Source organism: Syngnathus floridae, chromosome 1 (assembly GCF_059516105.1).
Source record: "Syngnathus floridae isolate MCC-2025c chromosome 1, RoL_Sflo_1.0, whole genome shotgun sequence".
In the NCBI taxonomy this organism is placed as follows: domain Eukaryota; kingdom Metazoa; phylum Chordata; class Actinopteri; order Syngnathiformes; family Syngnathidae; genus Syngnathus; species Syngnathus floridae.
The window spans coordinates 6,638,518-6,659,174 of record NC_142413.1 but is presented as its reverse complement, the minus strand read 5'-3'; the positions used below and the strand labels follow the sequence as shown (position 1 = coordinate 6,659,174).

The following is a 20,657-nucleotide window of genomic DNA, read 5'->3' as shown; positions in this document are numbered from 1 at the left end:
ATTCAACATTTGATTCATAATGACACTTTTTTTTTCCGACTTGGTTTTGTATGTAAATGTGTCCCGAACAGAAATGCTTCAAGTATTTATTTTTTTAGTTATTTTAAAAAATATTTATGATTTAGATTGTTAGGCCAAGAACCAAATGAATGAAAAGAGTAAAAAATATTTCTCAACTTAAAAACGATTATTACCAACATACTCATATCAGTAAAATGAATTGATTTACAAAATAAAATTGAATGGGGCATGTTTGTCTCCTACTGTTTTTGATCCAATCATCAAAACTCAGACTTCAAAAGGTCTTTCTTCGCCAATCAAAGCCAGTGTATATTTATTTCAGATGGAGAGGTCGATGTTGTGCCTGCGCTAGCTTCCACTTGATGACAAAGAATGCACGCTGATGTTTTGTATCCGTTCATGAATGTCAGCGATTGTATGGCCTTCGCCTTTCTGCTTTCTTTCAGCTTTGTGCAAGACATCTGCTGCTTTGTCTTGGCGGCATCGCCTCGGGCCAGGAGGACGTCTGCGCACTTGGACAAGGAGCAAAGTGTTCGGTCGTGTGGGTCCCAGACCACCGCTTCTTGGCGAATGATGATGACGAGAATGATGAAAAATGGGAGCGCAACTTTAAAACATTCCATTTAGTAGATGAACTATTTCAGTATCTTTTTTTCACGCCAACTGAACAGCGAAGCGTGTGTTTACAATAAAAACCCACCCAAATCCATTCAACAACAAAAACGTCATGCACGTATCAACGTGTGAAAAAAATTGTGTATTATTTCATGTACTTCGATCTTAAATGTGTATTATTGTGTATGTCTAAAATATATTTGTCTGGATATCGTGTATGTACCATTATTTCGTATAATGTAGGCATGTGTGTGTGTGTGTGTGTGTGTGTGTGTGTGTGTTTGTGTGTGTTTGATGGCCTCGCAGTATCAACAAGGCAATCCAATTAGAAAGATAATTTGTCCGGATGTATCACACCGGTGAGAAGCACTTTTTAATATTTCCTCCAATTCCATGCGGTCTGATCATATATTTTTTATGGGGGCATCATCATCATCATAATAATCATAATCAGTGGCTGCTTCTTCTTCCTCCTATCAAAAGTAACTTCACTGGAGAGAACTAAAATGAAAGTCTGGCTGAGCGGGCCGGGACGCCGATTGACTTCCTGCCGGCTGTGGATGGAGGCGGGAAGTGGCGGGAGGCGGCAGGAAGTGGCGGTGTGCCTGCTGGAGTTTATGATGCATGCAAATGGAGGAATCTGCATATGCTGGCTAACGCGAGTTTGCCTGATGGCTGCCGGCAAGCCGAGGTGGTCATCATCACGATCGTCATAACGTTTCTCACAAAAATGGTGCCGCATGAAAGAAGACAAGAAGTCGCGAGATGGAAGAAAAGATGGCAAATGGGAAGGATGACCCTCAGTGGACTCTACATTAGGTACACCAATCAGAATCACAGAAAACTTTCCCAATTGATTTAACTTGAGTAGGTTGCGCAATTATGTTGTTCAAATAAGCAAGTTTCGAAAACTATTTTTTTCTCTCTATCTAAGCAAATTGCCGATTCAAAATGGTTGCTTCAAACAAAGATGTCTGACTTCCTGGTCAATTAAAGTAATGACTCCTTGAGATTCATTTTGTTATGCCAATTTAATGTTGATTGGTGAAAATGGTGACACGGACATTTTTTTTTATTCACATGAAAAGTAAAATTGACCCAAATTGGCAAACTTCCAGATCAAATTTGCGTATGGTTTAGACTTTTTCTTGCATGTTTTCGATGATAAACTTGCCAACCCAATTATTTGCTGATCAGTGAAACAATAGTTGGAAATCAATTGAATATCCAAATCGATCCAATGTGACAATTTCCAACAAAAATGTGCCACATCCTGTTAAAATTTAGTTGAGATTGAAAATACGTATGTGAACCACTATATTACCAACCAGTCACATGAAAACCTTTTTCAAAGTGCATATGGATGATGTCTTGCTTGTAGTGTTGGCGTGCGATCAGAGCCGGCCGCCTTGTAAAGTTGTGTAAGTTGTGCGTTTGTTGTAATTTGACGTAGAGCGCCTTTGACTGCGGGGAAGCACGACAGCTGAAAGATGACGATGACGACGCCACGAGCGAAACACGCCACGCCGAGCTAAAACCCTCGGGGACGCTGGCTAAAAATAGCGGCGAGTAATTAAAATCATACGACAGCCAAGTGCGCATGTGTGTTAATGTTAGATTTAACACTTCTCCCCATAGACTTGTAGAAGATGAGGAAAGCTCGGCTAAACGCGTACAAATCCGAACAATCATCAAGGCCTTCGTCTCCGTTTTGTGTCTCCATTGTTTCCAGCTGCTTTGACCGTTTAAGGACGCAAATAAGCAGCAGATTGTTTCATTTGGATTAAAGCGCTGCTAAATCTCCAAATGTCACCGCTTATGTAGTAAACCTTTAAATATCTACCCATACATTAGTGTATTAACCACCCAAAATAATCTGCAAAAAATAGTGTCGACATTTATTTTGCACTTTGGAAAGGATTACAGTGGGCAGCTTGATTCAAGAGTTCAATTCATTCCATGAACTGATTAATTTAATTGTATGGCAAAGTTTTATTTGATTACATTTTGGTTTATTTTTTTCTTACTCTTAATTTCATTTATGTTATAATTATTATTTTTAATAGTTTTTCGTCGTCATTTGGTGACCACCAAGGGTGATGCTGTGAGACCTAAAATGGCTGATTTTCGAATCATTTGTGGGCATGAGTCCTTGAGACTTTTTGATAAACCTGTCCGATTTTACATCGATCTACTAAACAGCTAATTTTTTTTTTAGCAAATAGAAAAATTGCCCCTCACCTGGCTTTTTCAAATTAAAACGGCCGACTCCCTGTTCATTTCTGGGCATGGTTCATGGAGATTTTTGTGTGTCCCGTTCAGACAACCAACGTATTTCATGCAGCTCAGTCATACTGGAGTTTTGCCACAGTTTTTTTTTTCATTCATTTGAATGGCAAAAACAGACTACAAACTGTCTACTTCCTGTTCAGTTTACTGCTTGGATCATTGAGACTATTTTGTGCGTCCCATTCAGTCCACCCAATTTCAAGTCAATCCATGGAACTGGTGTCAAGGAGATTTTTTTTCCCCCTGGTATTTTACTCACTAAATTTAAGGCCAGCAAAAGAGGATTAATTGGTCATAATAATAATAATAATAATGAGTATTCCAAAATATTCTGCACACCCACCCCCTGGTGTTCCTAATATACTAAAGTATAAATCTAGTTTTCATTTAAAGTCTTTAAGTGCAAATATGGAAAATAATGCAACCAATCTGCTTAAATGCCTTTTTGGGGAGTGTAATACTAATAATAATTTGAAACTAATCCGGATGTAAATGCACTTTTGTTGAGAATTAACATCAGTATTATGTTTACTTGACATATGATTGAATGGTAATAACGACATAAATGCTAAGGCTGTCGAGTGAGGTGTTTGTGTTAGCCTTGGTTAGCAAATCAGAGCAGAGCGGCCTGCCTAATGAAATGGGCGGCAACTCAGGAAAGACTTACTGCGCCGAGTTGGAGAAATCAAAAGCATCAACGACTCGCGCTTTTTAATGAACAGACATTTCGGCATTTTGGACGACAATGCTATTCCTTCGAACCTGTTGATAACAACTGATAATTCTTTTTAGCATTTTATTTCACACCTTTAAAAATTAGTAATTGGGGACACTATGGAACAAGATGGACACTTTGGGCTTTTTTAAGATGCAATGGTAGGTTCTAATCGATATTATGTGGTGCTATGGGACAAAACAGGACACAATTGGATATTATAGAGGACAAAATGGGACATCATTTGCTAAACCAGATGATTATGAAATAGGGGAAATAATGGGACAAAACTATATTGGGTTGTGGTGAGATATAACAGGCATATCACAACACAATGGTCCATGATAGAAGACAAAAAGAGAAATAAAGTTACATGCTTATCTATGGGCCAAAATAGGATATTACGTCAAAGTGAGACATAACGAGGATGTCATGGAAAACTATGGGATGAAATTGGAATTGATGGGACGTAATGGGAGACGGTGAGACACAATAGACATTATGGATGTCCATGGCAGCCAGTTGACTTTTACAGGCAGACTGTAGCTTTGACTCTGTGTGTGTGTGCATGTGTGTGTGTGTGTGTGTGCTCGCTGGCCGTCTAATTGGCAGGAGGTCCTGTCAATCACAGAGCCACAAGGCTGGTCACACCTGACTTCCCCGCTGTGATTGACAGGCCCCGAGGACCAATCACAGAAGGCAGGCGGGCTTTCAAGCAGGCCTTCCTCGCCTCTACGCGGCACAACTTTTTGTCTTTTTCCACAAGCACGCACTTCAACTTTGGTTTCCTTCCAGCTTTTTGCGAGACGCGACCGCGTCGGCCAGTGTCAGATCAAAAAGTTAATTGGAAGAATTAAAGAGCCGAGAAAAACACCTTTGAACCCTCCAAACCTGACAAGTTTCACCATCAAAACAAGATGCACAAAGGAAATTCTCAAGGACCATGTTCAGAACTGAAAAAAAAAATTGCACCTGACACCAGTTGCGACACAAAATTGAGTGGGAATGTCTATCATAACAAGACCTGTGAAAAAGTGACCCATCGCTAATACTGAACGGGAAGTCAGCCATTTTGATTTGAATTCACAATTTGAGGTGGAATTTAGTCATCCACTTAGATTTAGATAAATACATTTGTGCTTCGCTTCCCTCCCTGAAGGACATTTACACCTCCCATCTCGCCCGCAAGGCAACCTCGATTGCCAGAGATGTGAGTCACCCGGCTCACTCCTTGTTTGACCTTCTGCCCTCTGGGAAGAGGTACAGGAGCCTGCGCTCCCGCACCACCAGACTCGCCAACAGCTTCTTTCTCCGGGCTGTTAGGGCCCTGAACTCGCTACCCCCTTCTGCGTAGCGTGCGGCACTGTTGCGCTATTTTCGGGAATGTCTGCTGTACGCGTTTTTACGCTCCTCTTAATTAATTATTTATTTATTTATTGTTGTGTTATTTATTCATTATTTATTCAGCACGCTTTTGTTATACTTGTTTACTGTTTGTCTGTTGTGAGCCATGTCTTGTCACCGTGGGATAGGGGGGAACGAAATTTCGGTTTCTTTGTGTGTCTTTGGCATGTGGAGAAATTGACAATAAAGCTGACTTTGACTTTGACTTTGACTTTGACATTTACAATAACTTATATATATATATATATACATGAATAATAATACAAATAATAATAATTCCCCATTCAGAAGCAGTCGTTATTTTCTTACACCCGAGGGGACGATCCAAAAGTCCCCAAAATACAACTGGTCGACACTTTATGATGGAGCGGAACGACTTGCAACTGCTCAAGTCGAAAGTTTTGTTTAAGTGTGAAATGTTGAAGATAGAGTCAAGTCTGACGGCAGTGATGTCAGCTGTCAACGTGAACACGACAGCTGACATCGTGCAAGAGGTGACCCGCCATTTACCTCGTCGTCAACTCGCAGTCAAATTGCCCGACGGGCTTTTGTCTTTTTGCCTCAGAGTGACGGCGAGTAATCACAGACTCTGGCTGGCAGTGTCTCGAAAAGGAAAAAAAAAAAAGCACTGAACTCGTGCCGACTTGACAGGATGAATGCAACGCGGCCGCCTTGATAAATTAAGCATCTCTCGCGCTCTCTTTTTATAATATCTTTTCTTTTCATGTCCGCTTGCGTTCTCGTCCTCCTCCAGCTTCTGTTTTTAAACCGTCAAGTCCGCAGATAAAACGTGTTTGTCGACGTTCCTTCCCCCCCCCCCTAGCGTTAAGACACTAAAATTATAAAGCTAATCATGAGAGCGCCTCGAAAATGTCAACGTTCTGGTACGTCCGTCGTGGCTAATTGGGGCTGAATGTGTTTAGCGTCAGTTTTTTGCTTTTAATGAAGCTTTTCCTTTGCTTTGTCACCGCGTTAACGACCAAACAACGTCATAGCGAGCATTTTGAGCGACACCGCTGCAATAAACAAGTCAACAAAAGAATATTCGAACATGCCGAAACAACATGCTAATAGCATCGCGACAGTTAGCAAGCAAGCAAGCAGCATATTAGCCCAAGATGCTTCTTGATATCAAGATATATAAATGGAAACGGAAAGCGAATGACAAACATTAGAATAGCCAAATCAAGAAGAAGTCAGCATTCACAAGTCAAAGTAATAAATGAGTTGTGTCCCCGAAAACTTGCAAGTCAAGTCACTCGCATCTCATGGCACCATTGTATTTTCTTCTTTTGTATTTTTTTTTTTATTCACTTCAACCTAGAGAGTGATAGGTAATGGCCAGCAGTGCATTTAAAGCCATTGAAAAAAATAACGACAACACGCTGTTAGCGGCTAGGCTGATTAGTCTGCTAGCAGCTAGCATAGCAAATAAATCAAAAAGGGAATCAAGAAAGAAAAGAAGACAGGGATTCAACTGTAACACGAGTATATTGATGTGACAGTTGAGGACATGTAATGGGAGAAAAAGTCCAGTCATTAATTTTGTTGTTGCGTCAAAGCAGTCAATTGACTCTGCAAAAATGCAAATCAGGTCTCCTCATTGGAACACGCACACGCAAGCACACACAGCATGAGTGAAAATCATGTTCACATCATTAAAAGTCTCCTGCTCGCATCTGACACATGCTAATTGAAACTGGCCAATTACGTGCGGACAATTTGTACAACAGACAGTCTGAGGCGGAAGGCCACGCACGCACGCACGCACGCACATGCACTCGCACGCACACCGGCTTGTTAATGAAGTGGCTGCAGAATCTTATCAGCTCTGGCCAACAATAAAAGTTGCTATATGGAGTCAGTAAAACGACGGCCAACGTGGTTTGTTTTCAAAGTTTTAAACGAAACTCCTGTAGGAAGGATCGATGGGGAAACGTCGATAGTCCAACAATATGACGCTGGCGTGCATTCTCAAGACAAAATAGAAATTCAACGGTGCACTGAGATATAAGTAACCCGACTCGTGAGTTTGTCGAGATACAAGCCGTTGTGGGGCGGAGTTATTGCTTCGACAAGTAAGCAAACTGCTGCGACTATAACTCGGTAAAAAGTTGTATATTGAATAAAGAAGATGGGGCCGAACTCCATTTTCGGTCTACGTGTTTTGCTCCACCACCTGTGTTCAAAAATCCAAATGTTGAAAACTAAAATTGCAATTATCTACGCTATCTGTCAGCATGTCATTGACGTTTTCAATTGTATGTGGGCATCACGCTCAATTCTCAAGTCAACAACAAGTTTCATGCACAAACAATTATTTACACCGTATGACGTTTATTTGGATGGACCGACGGACGGATGAAAGATTTCCATTTATTTTTACAGGTGACAATCATTTGACATACAAGTGTGGTCACGGAACCAAGTCAGTAGGGTGCAACTGTACGGTATTTCAAACATTTCCACTTCCTTTCTTAAACTCGTTATAGCGGGCCTCTCCTTCAGCCTGAAGCCCAAAGGACGCGGCGACCATTCGTCTTCCGGAGCGCCCGCCTCAATTGCGTCTTTGTTCCTCTAAATCTAATAAAGAAGCCGATTGCTTTTGCTAATCACCCGGCGTCTCCCGGCCGTCGCTTATTGCCGCCATTAATTTCACAGATAACGAGCCCTCTGCGTCGGTGAGTGTGTGCGTGCTTGCGCGTGCGAGTGTGTGTGCGTGTGTGTTCTTGAGTTAGTCGTATTCATGTTAGTTTAAAGTCACTTCTAATGTTAGACGTGATACATCACAAACGCTACAAATCAAAGTGTAATGTCATTGGCTAGCTTTGAAGTGACTGCTGACACGTCACAATATCACCATCACTTGTGATGTTACACCTAACGACGGGTTTAGGACTTCATGTCTGGCTAGGAGATGTTATATTCTTATGTCTCGTCTTTTTTAATGCATTCAAGTTTTTTTAATAAAAGGAATAAATAGAGTATATGATAAAGACCACTTGAAATCAGATGTTGTGCGTTGGCGTGACCATTTTAAGGTCGGTTTTGGTATGTAAGAGGTAAGAGGATAAAAACACCCACTAGCACCTCAATTTTGAAAAGTCAACCCCTGAAGCCAATTCAACATAAACTTTGGTACACATGTCTGTAATGTGTAGACCCACTAAAAAGTCCACTCGATGTCTGCCATTTTGGTTTGAAGAAGCCCTAGATTTATGAAGAAAAAAAAATGGCTGTTCTGGATTTGCGAAAATTCAGACCTTGAACACAACTGTCCTAAGTGCCCTAAAAAAAATTTGGGCTAGACTTTCTATTAAGAAGCCTTGTCAGAAAAGAAACAGGAAGTCACCATCAAACAGTAAACAAACAGAAATATTATTATGCAGTACTTTGAATGTTGAGCAGGAGGCGTTGGATCTATTAGGTCGCCATTAATCTCCCATCTATCGATTTTCTCGTGCGCACTAATGGACGTATCTTCTTGACGCTCTCCACAAATACAGGAAGTGGCGCTCGGATGCTAATTGGTCGCAAAGAGGGTTACTTTGACATCGACGTCAATCATGACAGGAACTCAGGTGTGACCTGGCGCGCTAAGTTCCTCACTCTTGTCATGATAATGAAGTGCATTAAACCTCGATTACAAAGTCGCAAGACGATCGACATCATGTTTGCGATTGTCAGGTTGCCAACTCCTCAAGTGTGCCACCAATCTTGCTGCCGTCTTCTCTTGTCAACCCTTGGCCAGGTCGCTCTCATCTTGTCTGGGTATAATTACTTCACAAAAGCACCATCAGAAATGACAAATGTTCTCACAGAAGTAGAACTACAGATACTTTGACTCTCGTACTGGTAGAAGTATTGATTGAACAATGAAACGTGGCTCTTTTTCAAGAATGTACTAATGTACTTTGCAACTTCCAACCACTTTTGCTAAGACAGAGTTAACTTGCCAGGACACTACCGGTTTATTTACCGTATTTTCCGCACGATAGGGCGCACCTACAAACCTCAATTTTTTTCAAAAGCCGACAGTGCGCTTTATAATCAGGTGCACCTTATATATGGACCAATATTGAGCCACTGCAGCAGCCGTGTCCAAAGTCCGGCCAAATGTATATATATCTTAGATATGGACAAAGTTTTAAAATGGGCCATTCATTGAAGGTGCGCCTTATGATCTGGTGCGCCTTAGAGTGTGGAAAATGCGGTATATGTAATCCCTTCACCAAAATCCCGTCACATAAGTAGATATTTCACAAGGACGTTGTCATCTTATTAGTAAATCATCATTGGCCAGAAATGTTTAAAGTATTTCATTAGAACGACGTCAGTTCCTTCGTACATCAGTGCTTTTCCAGAATCGTACTTTATAACTTCATCATAGCGCCACCGTCTGGTTCACTTCTCTATTATCCTGTTTATATGTAAATGTGTATGACCTCATCATCCTGTTCAGAGGACTTGATCACTTCTCCAGGACGGCATTAGCTTGTACGGTCATTATCACTCGGCCATCAGCGTCTCGCGGGTGCATCTCATCTCCCAGCAGGACGCATCATCCGGCAGCAAACGATATCATCATGCACGACTTTGGCCTTCCGCTCTTATCAAACACGCCACAAGTCCCCAAACGGCAACCCGCCTACGTTCGGATTAGCGGCACGCGCCGACTGGTCGCTGGAGCGGTGATAACTAATCTGGATTTAATGCGTATGACCCCGCCAGAGAACACTAGGGCCTCAAACGCTAGAAGTTTGGCAAAACTGACGCTAATTGAGCACTCAAAGGATGTTTGCATACTCCCGAGGATGCAACCTAATCCCAATCCAACACGGAACCGCTCCACATGCCTGGGGGCTAACGGATGAGTGAGAGCTGATCACATTTGTTTACATTATTAGAGTACACTGAAATATGATAAATCAGATTAGTTTAGGCAATGTCGGGTCACGTTAGTCTAGATTATTGGTCAAACTGGCAAAAAGACAGCTCGTGTGGCGTTTATTTTCAAAGCTAATAAATTGGAAATTCTGGATGACTGAACAAAGTCCCAGAAAAGCAAGTGATGAAACACTAAGGAGCAAAACCTCGAGTGGATACAAGACACAACACATGACAGATGGAGAAACAGATTGAAAGGAAGCCGAGAACTAAATACAAGACAACTGACGAGACAACGAAGCACACGTTTTTGGCCCGGGTGTGCCTCGTTGTCTCGTGTGCTGATGGGTTGGCGCAGGGACAGGTGGAAACAAAAACCTTGATGAGCCATGAACATGGAGCACGAGCTAAAAATATCAAATCTAAACAAAAACAATTCATGACAAACTTATTTATTGTTACTTAGGATACTCAAGATTAAATTTTTTTCACGTTGTGTTATGTTGGGCTCAGTTGGGTTCACAGAAGATGAGGTTTGGTTTATTTAGCTTCCCTTGGCGACAAGAGAACTAGGGAAACATCACATAATCATACCATCATTGTGAGATCATTTCTTATGTGGATGTGAGTCATACGTTTTATTATGAACCAAATTATTTACTGTCCTTGCTGGCCCACTTTTTGTTTTCAGCCTCCACGGCGACACGCGGCCATAAAACAGCCACGGAGGAAGATGATAGAGGTTGAGGAAGGAAAGCGGAGGATTGTTCTCAAAAGGTCCTTTTTCGTCCAAGTGGTCTTTTATCGCTGAAAGCGAGAACGCCGTCTGGACCATCCTGGGCTCGGACACAATTGACTCCCAATTTAGCCCCAATCAAGTCGCCAGTGCTTGACATTTAATTTCCTCGCCGAGCGAAGAAGAAGAAGTGTCAGTGTCAGCCCTGCTCGCCGTCGCCAAGATGTCAGTGGCACGGAGCAATCTTCGGACGCTGTCCCGCTGTCGCTTCTCTTCTTTTTGTCACCCCCCCCCCCTCCCCCACATAATTAGTGCACTTATTAACGCCTGGCCTGATGAAGAAAGACTCTCCAGTAAGTTTTGAGAACGGAAGACTCAAAGACAAGTTTCTAAAGGACTCCGGGTGAACCCCAAAGATTGGTTTGATCCTACAGAGTTTTTAACTGAGAACTTCTAGACAAAGTCAATTTGGAACACAGTCTGAAAACAACATCAACAGTATATGCTCGAATGGATGTTGAATCAAACATAAATATAAATCTATGACACAAATAATAATTATAAGGACATTTTCAGTCGACAGCAAGCGGACAACCTCTGCCCTCTGAGATGAATCAAAACAAGTCACTTTAGCTCCTCATTTCACATTCCACAAATACAAGAATTGAATTCAATAAAAAAAAATCTACTATATGTTGAAGATACTTTTTAGTCTATGACATGGGTAACTGAGACTTTAGTGAACGTAGCCATTCCGATTTTGTAACCAGGAAAATTAATTTAGTCCTAAAGTGAAAGTGACACGTTTAGAAACTACCGAAGTGAATTCAGTCTTAAACGAACGTGAGGGCTGAGTTTTTGAAAAGTTGGGTGACAATTTAAGATCATTTTTGCTTTCTCCGTTTTCAAGCGAAGACGAAGACACCGTGAGCCACAAACAAAATTCTCATATACATACGTACATATACACATATATACATATATTCAGATTTATATATGGAGAGAGAGAGAGAGAGAGAGAGAGAGAGAGAGAGAGAGAGAGAGAGAGAGAGAGAATCTATAGATATAGATTTTTTTTTTTTCCCCCATCGATATGACGGCGGAGAAAGAATCTGAAGCTAAAAAGAAGACTTGTACCCCCAGAGACCACCGATCCCACCCCAAGAGACCAGCATCCCCAGACTCTCCAGGTGAAAGCCGGTAATGCTCGGCTGAGCTGTCAGGAGGCTCGTCTTCCAAGTCAAGCATACGCGCGTCTCCAAGAAGAGGAGGGCCGCAAAAAGCAAACAGCTCCACTCAAATATCATTAAAAGTGATTTTATGTCTACTTATTAAAAGTGACTTTATCTGGAATGGGGACTCAGCTTTGTGGCAAGCACATGACAGCAGCCTATAACAGTCTGCAAACATCTTCATAAAACCTATCACACATATTGAGAGTGAAACAAGAATACATTGTCTTAATCAACATAGTCGTGATGGATTATCATATGTCCATGGGCTGCACGGAGAATCTGAATTACTGTTCCGATTTACACCAAAATTCGGTTTACGTAGGAACGGATGAGCGCCGTAAAACGAGAACCCCCTGTACATATTTATATAAACAGTGCTCCTGCATCGTTGGGGGAATGGCTCTAATGGAAGGCAGCAGGAAAATTAATGCCATGTGACTGATACCGGGCATGCTCTGTCAGCCCGATTCTAGCGGGAGAGATGGGATGATGACAGATGAATTAGCGTACCGGCAGGCGGCATCCACGTACGCCTAATTGTTGCCCGATGTTTTCTGTGTCATGCCACGTTACGCCGGGACAATCAATCTCATGGCCGTGTGGTAATAGACGGCATGTGTATGAAGTCTTTTGTGTTTTTTGTACTTACTTGCTCATTGTTGTCACGGCAACACTGGACAATGCTGATGGGGCGTTTTGCTCACCTGTTGGAAAAAGATCAACAAGTTGCTTTGAGGGAGTCGAATAGACTGTTTGACTTTCACAGAGAGAAAAGAAAAAAATGTAGAAAAATGTACTTTTCATATTGAAAAGAAAAAGAATAGATATAATAATTAATGTGCCTTGACAGGTTACAATATGTGCTTAAAAGTGGGCTTTGCTGTCACCTCTTTACTCTTAATATTGCCCAGTAATTTGACTTTTTGCTTGATTTTACATGAAACATGATTTGTATGTACAAGACTCTCTGTGATAATGATTGCCGTCTTCACGATTTTGCATCAAAAATGAAAGAGAACTGTATGGACATGCTTGAAAAGACAGATACGTACAGGCTCATCAAGGTTGGAGCATACAGAGAATACCAATGTTATTCTTAGAACTTTCCTTAAACTAAAATGTGGACTATCTCAAAAACCAAAGCCAATCCGGCGGGGGAGTGGGATTTTTTTGATTCAGCGACTTTTCAAATCATTTCAATAAAGATGACAGCAGATCTACTTAATGGTTTTTCTTGCGAATATCAACGACAACATTTTCCGAAGTCACATCTTTGGCGTACCGGAATGGAAACTCTTTCACCGACGTGTGAATCAGAGTTAGAACTTTTTTGGTTAAAAGATAAATGACTTCGACAACTCTGACTTTTGTGTTGCATGACAAGAGTGATTTCTGCTCAAATTTCCATCCAAATGTCAAAACAAAACAAAAACTGTAAAAAACATGAGCGTGTTTTGTCCACATTTGTCCGGATAATCCATGCAAGGCTCTCGTCGGTTCTCGCGCTCATGAAAATGTGATCATCCTTGGCAAATTGTACAGATTAGAGGATAGGGGGGTTGGATTGGGAGAAGGATTGGTGATAAGGGGAGGGGGGGGGGCGGTGTTCACTGATCTATTTATTGTTGCGGATCATCCGGGCTTATCTGCTCCCAAAAGCAAAGGAGCATTCCCGCCGGATGGCAAAGGTGCTGAAATGTGATCTTGCCGTGCATTCGAAGAGGATAGAGGAGGAGGAAGAGAAAGAGGAGGAAGAAGAAGCAGCGGCAAGCAGCATTGAAAGCGTTCTCGCCCACGCGCTAATATTGTTATGTTTTAATATCATCAAGTTTCGCCGTGGCCTATTGATTTGCGCGAGACGAAAACATGAATATGAATGCGCCTCGGAAACTCCGAGTCAGCTAACGAGTTGCACTTTGGACTCTCAGCTTCCATCTTGCCGCCTCGAGAAGAGCAACCCAGGGGGGCCGGCAGGTCAAATGTGTTTTAGATTAACCAACGAGACCAAAACGCACAATGAAATATGAAAACATGCATATCTTATCATTTCCTGAGAGTGCTCGGGAAAAAAAACATGACATTACACAATAAGATTCAAATATACTCGCAATGGATAGTGGTGCACCATCTAATGAGACCTTGGGGCTCTATTTTCCAACACAGCGCACATGCAGTCGGCACAAACTGACACATCTTGATTTTTCTCCTGGGACATGTCTAGTTTAGCGTGATTTAGAATTTGGAAAACCGTGCCACGGTGGGGCCACACCTGACCCTTTGGTGACTGAAAGTAGACGACACCTAAGACCAGCTGGGAGGAGGTCTAAGTTGTGGTGCTGGTGACGCAATACTATTTTGGTACATTTTGAATGCGGTGCACGTGTGTGTGTGTGTGCGTGTGTGTGTGTGTGTGTGTTGGGGGGTCATTATTCGCAAGTGGAGGTTGCTGATGACGCTTTAGCTAAAAAAATACAGGAAGACTGCCATCTGGGTTCAGAACCAAAGTTTCCAGGCCATTATATCCATTCACCTGATTTTAAAAATTCAAATTGACTTAGCCTCAAAAAAGTTGGTAGACACGTGTAAAATGAGTTGAGCCATGAGCAAAAAAAAAATATAAAATAAAAAAAAGCTATGGCTGAAAATACAGGAAGACTGCCAATTTGGTTCAGAACCAAAGTTTCCAGGCCATTATAGTCATTCACCTGATTTTAAAATTTCAACTTGACTTCACCTCAGAAAATGTGTAAACTTAGTTGACCCATGAGCAAAAATAAAATCTTAAAACCGTTCTTTGTAAAACACAGTCTGCCATTCTGGTTTGAAAGGAAGAAAAAAAATCCTCTCCCTGGAGCTCCATCAAAAACAAACTTATTTCATCCCTTGAAGCTAGTTTGACTCAGCAAAATGAAATTTGATATACATGTCTTGCATAATAAGACCCACAAAAAGGCTCAATAAGCAATCACAAAAACAGACAGAGAACGGCCATAACGGCCTTTTGAAGCAGACAATTTAGAGTAAATTGTCTCTAAATTGTATAGCTGGCAATTTCAAGAGGTACTTTAAAGACTTATTGCATTTGTGCAAGGAATGTTGTGTGGTTGCTACCAAATTTGAATGCTAGACAGATGGATGAAATGCCAAGAATATACAATTTGATTGACATTTATTGTGTGGGTGGGTGGAGCATGATGACGAAATTAGCTTATTGCCAATTAATACTTCTTCTTGCCATACGAAATGAACTTTGTGAGTGCGTGCGTGTGTGTACCCAGCATGTCCTTATGGATGGCTCCACATAGACAAGCGATCAATACCTCCCCCTGTATCAATACTCCCCCCTGGTAGATTATACAACCCTCACTCCCGCCCCCTCCAGTCAAGCTCATGCCCCAGACCACCAGTCCAATTAAAGTGAAGGAAGAATACTTTGAGGGGACCAAGGGGGGTCCGGGTGAGGGGGGGGGCGGTGCTGCATAATTGATGTTTGGCCTGTTTGTATGTTGAGTGTGTGCAAGCGTGTGCGTACATGTGCATCTTTGAACAGCTCCAATAAAGCAGGAGCTTTCAATAATTCATGAGTAGGCTTTGTTGTTATTAGTCTTTGTTACCGCGGCAACGGCCTTCCTGCTGGCTCATGCCTCGTCCTGACCACCACCACCAACATCCGCCTTGACCACCGCACTAACCACCTCAATTCTTTTGGAAAAAAAAAAAAAAACTCTTAAAATGTCGTTTTATAATTTAGGTCGAAATTAAACAGAAATTATTTTCATGACTTTTTCATGCCGTATATTTTAATAATTTTTTACTTTCTTTTGTAATCTGATTTGAATCAGACTATTACCAGACTAGAGATTGACTGAAACCAGACTGCAACCAGTGAAACTAAAATTGTAACAGTGCTAGTATCAGAATAGTGCCAGATTAGATTAGGACAAAAATCAAATGTGGATTAAACTCGTCGCACTACAAAAAGGCTAGAATCAGATGAGGATAAAGACTAGACCCAGACTGAGCCCAACGTAAATGAGCCTCGTACCAATATTACACCCAGAATTAGCTCATAGCTAAAACTAGCTCACTCTTTGAATCAGTCTAGTACCAGAGTAAAACCACAGCGCAGTCATGTGTAAATTCGTAAAACCTGATTAGTACCAGCATCAAAGTTAGCTAATTATCCTAATTTCAGTTTCTAGATTTTGGTCTAGAGCTAGACTAGGTCTAAAGACCCAAATTAACCTACAGCTACGCCAAGGCGTTCACTACACATGAAACAAAGTTGTACAGACACGTATGTGGGCAAGAAAGTCCAATCAGAGTTGATTAAATAGAACAGTAAAAAGTTATACGAGTGTGTGAAGAGTTCAGTTTGTTAACTATGTGAGTTTCACGCAAAAGCACTGAGTGGGTTCTCTGGTGACTTGTGACTGCGCTGGGCTGATTGGCGTCGGGCACACAAAGACTCCTTGTCACCTGTGCGCCGCCCAAGGTGGAGGCGGCGTGATTTCCCTCAGGGGCAAGGGGGGGGGGGGACATGTGCCTGACGGAGATAAGGCGCAGAGCCCGGGATGCTCTCCAGGGCGGCGCTACGTCCGTCTCAAACTCCGCAGGGAAGAAAAGGTTCTGTGGCGTGGAACGCAGAAACTTAAATACACTTGAACTTCCTGCTCACTGCCGTGCCACACTCGCACAAACACGCCAAAAGTTTGCTCAACTTCCTCTCACCAAGTTTGAAAAAACACCGCAACGGGAGTTAGCATCTTCAGGAAGCACAAGGTAGCAATATATACGCTATTAAGATCCAGCTTTGAAACTCGTACAAAGTACATGTTTAGAAGTTGTACCACATGAAAATGAATGCAAGAACCAAACTCGAAATACAGTTCTATCAAATTACGGTAGAATCAGTCAAGACCAACTAGAGCAGGGAAGAACCGGGCAAAAAGCAAACCAGTGTTGACCCAGACTTGTATCAAACTGGTACAAGTCCAAAACTATACTTTACCAAACTGCTACTAAACAACAAAAAACAAATCTTAGAGTGACACTAGAATCAGATGAGAAGCAGTTAATACTAAAATAGGACCAAACAAGATTCAAGAAGATTCAAGAAGATTCAAGAATCTTTATTGGCCATGTTTGAGCATGCCAAACAAGGAATTTGACTTCAGTACATCTCAGCCTCTGTTCGACATTTAGGTGACTAACAAGTGAAAATTGACAAATATTCTCAAACATCCCCTGATCTTAAACTCCCAGGAGGGCAAGGAAAAACTCCTACTAGGGGAAATGAGAAACCTTGAGAAGAGACCACAGATGTGAGGACTGCACTGGAGTAGACCTGATTTAAATTAAATATGAACAATGTAAACAAACTCATCCGAATCATCTTGTGCTGAAATGTGTTTTAAATTTTGTGAGGTCCAGATGAGAAAAAAAAGCCTCCAGTTCAGGCGGTCAGCAAAACAGACGCTTAACATGAAGCTCCTCATCAAACGTTCTGTAATATGTGCGCTGGAAATCATCCAGTACAGCGTTCTGTATCTTATGTGCTATTAGCATTGGTGTGAGGTGTGGGCGTGATGGTGGGCGTACTGTGCAGGGACATAGGCGGCGTGAAGCCATCTGTCAGCAGTGCCCCCGACATCTCTTTTAATAGCGCCGCCAGCAGCTCTAATTGGCGCCAGGTGGGAGTTGATGTTCGCAAAATGGCTGCCACGCTGCTCACCCCGTGACTGCGGCCTGACACTTACACGCACAAACCGACCGGCGCCAGCCCATCGGAAGCATGAGAGAGAGAGAGAGAGAGAGAGAGAGAGAGAGAGAGAGAGAGAGAGAGAGAGAGAGAGAGAGAGAGAGAGAGAGAGAGAGAGAGAGAGAGAGAGAGAGAGAGAGAGAATGAGTGGAGGATAACAGCACCACACTTGACGTGCCTCATCCACAGGAAACCACACTTAAACCAATTACCAATTAGGTAGACCAAACAATATTGCTTGACTAGTACCAGATTAGTATCAGACTATAACCAAACAAGTAATACCAAACTAAAACCAAACAATGATTTGACTAAAATGAGTCTCCAAGACTCGTATAGAATACGAAACTAAACCCAAACAATTACTTGACTAAAATGAGTCTACAATTCTCATAAAAGCAGATTAGACTAGCACACATTATCAAACATCAGACCCAGTATGAAATTAGACTAAAATTAAATTATATACCAGTCTCAGTGTTGGAGCAGACGAGAACCAAATCAGTGCAAGCCTAATACCAGAGTAGAGAAAAAGTAATTTAGTAACTTTTACAATGACGTTCAATAGTAAGCAGGTCAAAGGATTTTACTTTTCAAGGAGAAGCAATATCCGAAATCCTGCTAGTGTCGTAATTTAAGGAACTGTAAAAAAAAAAATCAGACACGCCACAATTTTCATGGTACTTCTATAGTATAAAGTGCGAGTGTTTTTGCCACGATCTGCTGAGCTGTCAGTCATGTGTAATTTTGCTTCTCACCAGCGCCCCCTGCCAACTACAATGAGATGAAAATCATTTTTGATTCTCATCTGTGGACGTATCCTTTAATCATCAGCATCCGCCGCAGAGACAACACGTGTCGTCCAATTTTTAGCACATCTCATCTCCTGCCTTTGAAATGCGAAAGCGCTGATGGTGGCGGCGGCGGCGGCAGCTTGTCACATGATCAATACATCAAGTGGCGTTCCCGTGGGAAAAAAGCGTGACAACAACAACGGCGTGTGCAGCCCCGAAGATGGAGCGACTCGTGGTTTAGGCAAAGATTGAACCCAAAACAACCATGGGAATAAAAGTGTCTGGCTTTATACTTAACTAGTTATACTACTGTGATGTTAGATTGGTTATAATGTATCACCAGTATGGTACTAGGTTGGTTGTGAGATTCTACTGGACTGGTACAAGTCCGGTTATAGGCTACTCTGATTGTAGCCTATTTACAGTACCGTTTGACACTAGCCTGGTTATAGTTCGTTCATTTGAGTCAGGTGGTACTAGTCTGGTACAAGATGGTTTTAAGATGGTTATAGCCTACTCACATTGTGCTTCGAGACTACTTAGAATCTGCTATTAAACTGGTTATAGTCTGGTTGGAGCATGATACTAATATGGTTATTGTTAAGTGTTTTTGTTTACTCTGGTACTGGTCTTATTCTCGGCTCCTACTATACTAGTTGGGTAATACTTTGTACAAAACTTAAGTCTGGCAATAGTCAGATTAGGTATGTCATCAACTACTTACCGTAATTTCCGGACTATAAGCGGCACTGGACTATAAACCGCACCAGCTAAAATTCGGGGATATTTTAGTTTTTTTCTTACATAAGCCGCACCTGACGATAAGCCGCAGGGTTCAACATTTTGGAAAAAAGTCGCGGCTTATAGTCCGGAAATTACGGTAAGTATTTTTTTAGGAATCGCCATATTATTTGTTTACTAGTTGTTTACGTAGTGTACCACATCGCTATGTGCAGCGAGCCACACCTTGCCTGCTGGGTTGTTAGCAGTGGGCGTATGGTTAAAAAGTTAAAGTTGAAGAGCGGTTCGACTGTTTACACGGCGTATCAGTGGGTGGATGGAAGGTTGACATCTGTTTATGTTTCTCACGAACGCGAAAGTTGGCTGTCAGAAAAGCAATAAGCAAACAATGTCGGTGAACAGAAAACGTTTGAGTGAACGGTGACGATAATGTGGAGTTTTACTTATTATTGGAAAAAATGCAGCGCTTGAAAAAACTTCCAAATGCAAGTCATTTGCTCACGCTGTGTTTTTATGTGAAAATTATTATTATCGTCTAGGATGCAATCATTTGTAGGTTGAATAGTAAAGTCTTGTTCTTTAGCTGTGAAAGGTTTTTCCGTTGTTCCATTTGAAAAAGCCAAATTTACTTAAGGTGCTTTCCCATTACAGGTTTCAAAACGGATTAGCTTCGCTTAGTCCAATCCTCGCTTAGCCTGGCCTGCCCCCCTCTGCAATTCTATAACAAGAGGCACCAATCGATTGGGGCAGGAGCACGGCAGGATCAACTGAAGTGCGAACCCCGAAAAATCCATTTCCAGTTTTAAGCGAGTGAGACACAGCAAGACGCCAAGACATAAAAAATAAAGTACGTACACACATTTTACAACAAGGCTCAACCCTATTTACAATTTCATATGTACCTGTGGATAAAATAAAGACGCCTGCGGTAAAAAGTGTGCATCTCATTCATATAGACAAAGCCAACCTTCCCTACCCTAGCCTGCTCGTATGTATACCAAACTCACCTAACCTTAACACAACATAAAGAAAAACACACAATTGGATCAATAGCAAACGGAGCTGTTTTGAATCAAAAGTGACAAGTGTGAACACATCCTTGATGACTTCGGCTCGTCTTCCGGTTCTTCCTCTTCACTTCATGAAGTCTTCGATTAGTGGTCAGTCACAGCAACGGCTTGCAGAAATACAGACGATCGCAATCAATCAACATTTAAATGGATCGCCATCGGCTGCTCGAGAATGGATCCATTTGAAATTGTTGCTCGTGTTTGAAGCGATCTGGTGTGGCTGGTGAAAACAACTGATGCCGACGACAACACTAATAATGATTGTAAAGCCAAGAGATATCACCGTTTCCGACAGAAAATGACATTTCTATGGAAAATTGTGTGTTAATGCCGATGCCCAATTTAACCGCTGTGTAATTAGTTCAAATTGTAGATTTTGAATGTGAGAA

At 41.8% G+C, this 20,657-nt stretch overlaps 1 protein-coding gene across 1 annotated transcript in view; it reads right to left on the bottom strand.

The window, feature by feature from the left end:
* The window catches only part of LOC148403770 (protocadherin-1-like), a 142,135-nt gene that overhangs the window by 101,640 nt on the left and 19,838 nt on the right, over window positions 1-20,657 (bottom strand). Inside the window, exon 2 of the mRNA XM_088357012.1 lies at window positions 12,552-12,606. The gene's annotated coding sequence lies outside the window, so the exon portion shown is untranslated. The remainder of the gene's footprint in view (window positions 1-12,551; window positions 12,607-20,657) is intronic.